This window comes from Nematolebias whitei, chromosome 20 (genome assembly GCF_014905685.2).
Source record: "Nematolebias whitei isolate Nwh7 chromosome 20, NemWhi1, whole genome shotgun sequence".
Classification (NCBI taxonomy): domain Eukaryota; kingdom Metazoa; phylum Chordata; class Actinopteri; order Cyprinodontiformes; family Rivulidae; genus Nematolebias; species Nematolebias whitei.
In genome coordinates this window covers 23,787,916-23,797,534 of record NC_056517.1, presented here as the reverse complement: position 1 = coordinate 23,797,534, position 9,619 = coordinate 23,787,916, and positions in this window count along the sequence as shown.

The following is a 9,619-nucleotide window of genomic DNA, read 5'->3' as shown; positions in this document are numbered from 1 at the left end:
GTCATTTGAGAGCTTTCTCTCTCATGAGCTCTGCGATTGTTTGCCCAGAGCGCTGTCTTGCAGGCGAACTCTGGGGAAACGCTGAGCTGCAGGCTGCCGGAGTGAAGAGGGCTGGATTCTGACGGGCGGGGCTGGTGGTGGAACTCAGCGAGAGCCGCGGCCGTGGAAAAGTCGAAAACTTGCTCGCGACGGTCCCTCCAGCGGGGACGGGGTGGGCCGCGCGGCTTGATGAGGTGGCGAACAGCTTTTGGCACCTCCTCCGACTGTTTCACTTCGCCAGCATGGTTTGAAGCTGCTCTGAACAGCGCGTCCGCGATGGGCTTCATCAGGTCTTGTGCAGATTCTCCGGCAGCGAGGGGAGTAACGAAGCCAGGTGGATCGTTGGGTCATCGTCCTCCGCGCTGCAGTCCCCGACAAGGCAAACCGTGGGAGAGGCACACATGTTGAGCTGGCGTCAGCTGCTTACAGAGGGAGATCTTCGTCTCCAAGGCAGGTCTGCGGCCTTCAATCCCTTGGACATGCTATATGCTAGCAGCGCACGTTGTTGCTAGCTGCGGCTGCCTGAAAAAAACACGTCGGTGGGCTCGATTGGAGAGCGTGGTCGCCGTCTGTGTTCCTCCGGAGGGACGGGACGCTGCTCCGACCTGGGCAGCTTCGCTCCGGAAGCTTCCGCGAGGCTTGGCTCCAGGGGGGGGGTTACCGAGGAATAGCCCCGCTCGGTGAATCCCTCAACTCTGGTGATGGGAGCGGACTGGGGACCGACTCCTCTAATCTACCAGGAAAGAACCGTCTGCGGCCTCGCCCGTGGAACGTCCTGTTGGAACGCGAGGCCGTATGGATCAAGACGGTGAGCCAGAGTGGAGCCCAGTGAAAAATAACCTTTCCGCCGATCATCCGAACTGGCGGGAAAAGGCGAGGGACGTAGAAAAAAGGGGTCCCTTCATGTCAGCCTCCTCCTGGGTTCCGCCGGGCAACCCCTGAGGGCGCCGTCGGCCGGGAGCGGTGTGATCGCCGATGCGAAACGAGGTGGGATGGGGTGAGCATTCACTCAGCCCCCCTCCACCTACACTACGCTCCCCAGGAGGGAAAGAGCAGCGGGGCTGCAGCTGAGCACGCCTTGCCCCGGAGGAACCATCCGGTTCGCCCCGAGGGTCGGCGATAAGAGGAAAACCACAAGATGGCGTTGTCCAGCGTGTAGTGACCTGTCACTGGGAAATGTTCCACGACGCTTACCTTGGAATAAGACTGCTGTCATCTTCTCCTCGGGGAGGAGAACTCACCGGACGACCGGAGGTCGACTGCCGGGCCAAGCATCTTTCGCAAAGGTTGGTCATTTACACAATTTATCTTCTTTGTTCTTCTGACAGTGCTATATTAGCTCGCTGAAGAAAAAATGGGAGCCGATTTCCCGCTCTTAACGTAATTTATACGGACCGGGTGGGCCCACACAGCAGGTGGGCGTGGACTAATTTTTTTCAGTGCTTATGCTCTGCATAACGGGATAAACCATCAGCGACAGCCTTAAAGGGCGAAGCCTATATGAAATAGAACTACATGAACAACATGTGACTCTATTATTTCTACTTGACCAGTTTGGTATACATGCCAAATATTAATACACACTTATCTGTTAATGGGATTTCTGCACATATTGCTGAAACAGTATTAAAACACAATCAGGACTCATTTTCGATAAAGTGTGTTTGGGATATTTTTCTCCTTCATCACTATTGCCTTTTATCATATTTTATGCCTAATTAAAAATACTGCTCAAAAGCTGAATCACCCAGAGGTGCCCAAAGTGGGGCCTGCGGGCCAAAGTTGGCCCGCCAAGCCATTTGAGTTGGCCCGCCAAGCAGTTCTTATTACTATATTAAAATTTCCTTTCAAGAATCAATGCATTTTCACTCAGTCATTCCACTAACTTTAATGTTAGATGGAAATGTCGGCCCATTGACTAGTGTATGACTGTTTATGTTCATATTATTGTTACTGTTAAGTTGTGTTACTGTTGGACATGCTTTTTTTTAAAATATATTTTGCACTACATATAATTATACTGAAATGCCAAAATTTCAGTATTTGTTTTAATTTCTTATGACTTATTTGTTATATTTTGTGTTCTGTAATGTTCTTTATACAGAATGGAAGGTCAAATAACTGTATAATAAATAAATGGACTTTACTTAAAGATGTTTATGCATTTTATGTATTGTATTATTGCATTTGGCCCAAGTCCTCTGATAGATTTTAAATTTGTCCCTCTCAGGGAAAAAGTTTGGGCACCCCTGCACTAGATGCTGTTTTGTCTGATGGGGAAACCTGCAACCCTCTATGGCTGCATGCTAAACAACTTTGAAGTTTGTACAGCTGATATATAGAGCATGCTTCAGCTGAATGTTCATTCACACTGTATACAGTCAGAAACTGAGCAGACTCCATGTCAGGGGTGTGTTGCATCAGGAGATTGTGATCCTTTCATCTCATTATTTTCTGCTGTTTTGAATCAGCTTGAGCCCATCTCTATTTATCATTTCTCCCAGACAAGTCAAAGAATATTAACAATTAATTTACTGATTTGACAGATTTACTTTTAGAATATCTTTACTAAAGAACTTGGAACATGCTAAAGTGATCAGATTAGGGATGTTAAACCTATATTTTCTGTCTAAGAAGAAGATTTAATACATTTTTCTATGGTTATTTACATTATTTAGGTTATTAACTAAATATTTCATGAATCACTTCATAAGTTTGAATGAAATTCAAAGTACATTTTCATTAGATGTACATTTAACACTGACTAGCTTATGTCGAACACAATAATCACTGTATTCAGCCAATTATTTAGATACTGAGCTAACATTTGGTATGGTAGTAGCTGAGAGTCACCCCCAACACGTTATTTGGATACTACACACTGTGTAAGAAATGTGGTTTAAACTTTAGCAATAACTATTTTTTTTTTGGTCTCTTAGCAAAATTGCTTATGAACTCCAGAACAGATTTTTAATGAAATCTTCAGAAACTCATCAGTGGGTGTAAATCTACACTGAATTCTCTTTTGGGGTCAATCCAGTTCAAGGTGGCTGCCACAGCCACCTGAATATAGAAATCATAGAAAAAGCTATAATTCAGTCAATGTTACCATTATTGAACTAAACATTAAGAAAACAAAAGCATAGATGATAAAATTAACAAAATGTTAGCTAAAAGTTTAAAAAGGTTAGTTAAAAGCTAGACAATGGAGGCTAAAAATGTAAAAAAACAAACAAACAAAAGATTAGCTGAAAAATAAAAAGATCAAAAGGCCAGATAAAATACAAAAATAGCAGAATGGTAGCTAAAAGAAAAAAGTAGCAAAAGACTAGCTAAAAGTTAAAAGTAATAAAGTAGTAGCATGAAACTAAAAGCAAGAAATTAAGTAAAATTTACTTACAGTAACTTTCATAGAACCACAAAGTGCTTCACAACGGTGGTCCCTGTGTGGCATGGAGGCTGCACAACTGGAGAGAGAAAAGCTTTGCAGAGAGTGGTGAAGGCTGCACAGAAGTCTGATGGAGTCAGTCTCCCCACCATCACAGATATCTACACCTCCAGATGCAGGAAGAGGGCCACCAGCATCATGAAGGACCCCACTCACCCAGCACACACACTTTTTGCCCTGCTTTCCTCAGGTACGTGGTTGAGGAGCATTAAGTGTAGAACCAATAGACTGAGGAACAGCTTCTACCCTGAGGCTGTTAGACTCATGAATCTCTAACCAGAATAATCTCTGTGAAAAAATCACATCATGTTGCTGCTGATCTTTTTCATGTTGCTGCTGATCTGTTTCATGTTGATGTGCTACACATTTTCATATGTGAATGGTCAAAATAGTACAAAGTATTCAAAAGTAGTTAAAATGTAAAGAACAAGAAAACAATAGTAAATGGACTGTACTTATATAGCGCCTTTCTATCTTATTTCAAGACACTCAAAGTGCTTTACACTACAATCTGTGCCCTCATTTACCCATTCATACAGCACTCTACTAGATCTCTACAAAGCTAATTGAACAAATTATTCTAAAGACACTAATCAGTGCTTTAGATCACATTCATACACAGATGGGACACACATCAGAGGCTATGAGGGGTTCAGTGTCTTGCCCAGGGACACGTCGACATGTGACTGATGGTGGATTCGAACCCCCAACTCTCGCATTGGAGGACAACTGCTCTAACCACTCAGCCACAGCCGCCCCCAATACCATAGTGTGTCTGCTGACTCACAATTATACTGAACCTTACTGAATCCCTGAGGATTCCCTTCATTTTCACCTCTGTTCAGTCATTTTTAGGATTTTACACATCAGGACATGAAATAAAAAAGTAATTTTGGTCTTAATTAGGTTCTAACATGTTCAAATTTAATCTCAAGAGTATAAAACACACGAGATTCCAGCATGTCATAATTTATTAAATAAAAGAAAGATTAAAATAACTATGCAGGAAAAAACAAGTACACCTAAGGGATCAAAGGATCACCTTCAGCAGCAATAATTTGACAACTCTTTCTCTGTATTAGTTACACTCATTATTGTGGAGACTGTTTGGCCCACTCTCCTTTACAGCATTAAACATAAGAAAAGGTTTCATATAGGTCTAAAATGTGTTGTTAAACACTGTTTTTTATTTTTCAAGTTTTATCCACTGATACAAGGCAAATACTTGGTTCTAACTGGGAAGTACAAATGATCCACAGCTCTGCTGAGGATAACAAGTGCATCGCCTGTATTTTCCCTGACACCTGTAAGTGCACAGTAAGCATGTTCCTGCACAATGTTTGTGCTCATCACCCTGCCATGGGGACGCTGCCACACAGCCGTTGTCTAATGATGTTACCCGGTCGCAATCACTGAAGGGATCTGTCCCCTCTGGGCGGGTGTGGGCATCGGAGACTACACTTGAGATGCAACTGTCTCAGGAGAAGGTGACATATGTTAAAATGTGTCTCTGCTGATGCTGTTATTCCACAATTCTTAATGTTTTTTTTTTTTTTGCCCCATCCAACATTATCCAAAGTGCTTTGAAATCAGCTTTCCAAATCATAGAGTAAAACAGGATCATCAACACATGAATGAGTGTTAACTGTGTGTGTGTGTGTTTGGGTGGAAACTGGCATGTAGTCAAAATCCCAGTCCTTTTACACAGATGTTTGGAAACATTATGGGACTTAGCTTCTGGCTCCAAAACTTATCTCTAACCTTCCATTTTCTAATCACTGCAACCACCTGGGTTTTAGCAATGGTCCAGTAAACAACACTTATGTAACCTCACACACAACTCTCAAATATGCACACACATGCTTGATGCAAGCAGCTTTTGCTGCTTAGGCAACAATCTGTAAAAACTGAAAGATTGGCGGGAGCAGTGTGTGCAGAAAATACAGGATATCTTGGGAAAATACTGAGAAATGATGAGCTGAGTGCTGTGTTCTGCAGCACAAGTGGGATTTATTCAAATCAAGTGCTCCTGCACAATAATCTTGTCACAAACAGGCATAAAATGTTTCATATGAGTAGGATCAGGGGCAGAGCCAGAGGGGTGGCTGGGGTGACAAGGGCAATCCCTGGCACCTGATTGGCCACCCCAGGTGCCACCCCTAAATGATTGACAAGTGGGCTGGGTCGTCTTTTGGACAACTGTCAAGTTAGCAGTCTTCCCCATGATTATGTAGCCTACAAAACTAGACTGAGAGACCATTTAAAGGCCTTTGCAGGTGCTTTGAGTTAATTAGCTGAGTAGACTGTGGCACCAGGTGTCTTAAATATTGACCCTTTTCATAATATTCTAATTTTCTGAGATAATTTACCACCTGACCCAAAGTCACCACTCCAGATCCACAGAACTTCTTGACAAGAATGATTCCCATTTGACAGTTGATACAGTGAGTTCCAGAAATCACTGGTTCTTGAAGCAGCCAGTGGAGAGAGAGAGAAATTGGGTGTGTTAGTCCGATAACGTATGGCCAAGTTCAACAAGTTTCAGACCTTAAACAAGCTCTTGTTGGCAGGGTGCTGGTGTTAAAGTGTTTTGAGTTCATTAAGAACAGTGACTTATTGAGTCCCAGCCCACCCAGTTGATTCACAATGGAGCAGGCCAATGGTTGCCACAAAAAGCTTGCAGGGTCACAGAGAAACCTTTGGTTGAACAGAAGTGGAAAAGCTGCTCCTCTGCTGGTTAGGTGACTCAAGCCTTGTCCTCCATTCTTCTTTAAGTACAGAATGTTCTGAGGGACTCAGTGCAGTTGATCCCAGAAAAGGTTTATGAGCACAGTTTGAATCTTAGATAAAAGATCGGGTGGGGTATCAATAACTGACAAGTGGTGTCATAGAGGTTATTAATAACAAGAGTCCGACCTCTATAAGACAACTTATTTGTAATCCACTTCCACTTTGCAAGGTGACCTTTAATTTTTTCCAGCATGTTCTCCCAGTTTTTCATTGACATTTTCTCGTCACCTAAATACCCCTTAAATGTTTTATTTCTCTCATTTTCCAAATCAACGCCGTAGGTAACTTAAGTTTCTTCTCTAATTTACCTCTGATACAGAAAGCCTCACTCTTTTCCCAGTTCACTTTTGCTTCCCATTTTTCTTTCCCATTGTAGTATCTTCATACATCACACAGTTCGTAGGTCTCCAATGGGTGAAACAGCCAAATGGATGATGCAGAGTGAGGTACCAAATGGTTTCTATCATATCTCCTATTTACAGTACCGTTCCAATTGCAACCCAAAAACAAATACTGCTTGCAGTCACAATCTTTAAGAACATTAGGCAAGGTATCTAAAAAAATCAGTCTGTCCTTGCCGTCTTGCCGTAGCTGTGGCAAAAATATTAATAAACACCATGGTTACATTTACCTGCTCCACAACAACCGTCAGTAGTCGACCTTTAATAATTTCTTCACTTTTAATGGTGTCGGGAGTGAAGTTTTTAGATAAACAAAGTTATATTCCACAGCTGGTGCTAATTCTATGACTGAAAACAAGATCACCACCCGACTCTCTTTTCCACTCAGCTTCGTTATCAGCAGTGCTGTGGGTTTCTGGTAAAAAAAACAAACAAACAAAAAAACAACTAGCATTTTAAGGCAGCATTCTGAACAATGCAGCTTTTTTGCATTTATCACAGCCTCCATTTATATTCAGACTTCCCATCCTAATAAACCTATGTTACTGGAGGGAGAGTTGAGCCAAAACTAATCCAATCAAAAATATAACAAACAAACTGTTTAATTGTCATAAATTTGTCCTTTTTGATTTTAGAACCAGTTTCCTAATCAATAAATTTCTTGGTCATTAAAAAACTCATATAATGCCTTATATGTCGGTATTAATCAATCTTCTATCTCCCGTTTACAGCTTGTACAAAACTGCTGCTCGCTTGTTGACTAACACATGTAAATATGAACATCACTCCTGTCCCTTCTTCTTTGCACTGGCTCCCGGTTCAGTTTAGGACACAGTTCAAGCTGCTACTGTTTGTTTTTAAGGCTTTGAATGGCCTTTCACCACCCTATATTTCAGAACCTTTGAAAGTCCACCAGCCCAGAAGAGCTTTACGGTCTGCTGGTCAATATCTGCTGGAGGTGCCACGCTCAAGGTGCAAACAATGGGGGGACTGGTCCTTTTCTGTGGCAGGCCCAACTGCCAGGAATACTTTTGAATGTCCAGAGGACCAGAATGAACTTTTTTGGATGCCAGGATTACTCTTCCCTATGAGCTGCGTGCCATCTCTGATCTGGTTCTGTTCAAAGCCAAACTGAAAACGTACTTACTTAAAAGGGCTTTTAATGTTTAACTTTTAGTATTTTAGTATTTATTTATTTATTTGATCTATTTTACCTTATTTTATTCTGGCTGTGTTTTTAATTTGCACTGATTTATTGTGTCCTGTTTTTAATCATGTTTTATCTTGTAAAGCACCTTGGTCAATGCAAGGGGTTGTTGGAAGGTGCTATAGAAATAAAGTTTATTATTATTATTATTATTAATTCTGGCTTGTATCATCAGAGTTCCTCTATAAAAAAAAACAGCGGAGTCAATAAAAAGCGTAGATCTGGATAAAAATATTAAATTTTTACATTTCTGATCCCTTTGGTGTTTTTCAAAAACTTTTTGAAACTAATGAATGGAATCATATTTTTCCCAGGGGACGTCAGAGACTCTACATCAGAATCTAATTCAGCTTTGCTACCAGAAACCAGAGATCTTTGGTTAATTTAGCAGAGATACCACCAGCATCTGAAGGCTTTTTTCCCCTTATACAAAGCTTGATGCTGTGCTCTTCATCCACATTTATACTCAGTCCTTTCGTCTTCTTGAGCCATTTCTTACCATACCATACCATTTTATTTATAGAGCACTTAAAACAGCTACAAGGCCAACCAAAGTGCTGTACAGACAGAAAAAACAGGCAACACCCAAAGCAAAATACAAAATGAGGTAAATCAGAATATAGACATTAAAACGATGCAGATAATAAATATGACGACTAACCAGTGTGGAGCGTACAGGTTCAAAACAGATCCTCTGGTGTTGAAAGCTACTGAATAGTAATGGGTTTTTAAATGGGATTTGAAAACCAAGAGGGAGGGGGCCTGTCTGACAAGCAGAGGTAACTCGTTCCAAAGTCTTGGTCCTGCTAAAGAGAAGGCCCTGTCACCTCTGCACTTAAGTCGAGTTCCCAGAACTGTGAGGAGCAACTAGTCCGTTGACCTCAGGGAACGTGGTGGGACATACAGCTGTAGCAAATCAGAGAGATGGGGGGTGCGACACTGTTCAGTGATTTGTAGACATACATGAGTATTTTGAACTGGATTTGAAGGTGAACCGGTAGCCAGTGCAGTGAGGCCAAAACTGGAGTAATGTGCTCTCTTTTGCCTGTACTGGTTAAAAATCGGGCTGCTGCATTCTGGACCAGTTGTAGTTGTGCAATGGAGGTCTGACTGATACCAAACAGGAGCGAATTGCAGTAATCAGGCCTAGATGTAATGAACGCATGTATTACTGTCTCCAGGTTCTTTTTGGACAATATGGGCTTCAGTTTAGACAGCCGCCTCAGTTGGAAGAAACATGATTTAACAATCATGTTTACATGATTGTTAAGTTTCAGGGAAGGGTCCATTATCACGCCCAGATTAGTGACTCTTTGTTTTTCTGACAGGGTTAGAATGAGAAGGTCGATGCAGTGGTTTGTGATCATGTCGTTGGAAGGGAACAACATGACTTCAGACTTCTTTTCATTGAAACTTGAGAAATTTAAAGCCATCCAGTCCCTGATGTCAGCCAGGCAGTCGAGCAGAGGTTGACTAGAGCATGTACCATTGTGTCTTAGGGGGAAGTAAATTTGACAGTCATCAGCATAAAAGTGAAAGGGTATGTTGTGTTTCCGGAAAATAGCACTCTTGAGCTTTGTGGTCCTGTCCACCTGACCCAGCAGCTGAAGGAGTGTTTTGAGGCTCTGCAGATTCTGAGGTTTCTGACACATGTTGTGTTTCAGCAACAGTGGCCTCAGAGTTTCGATCATTTATGGCATTTAATTCCAGCAACTGTGTATTACCCTGATCCTC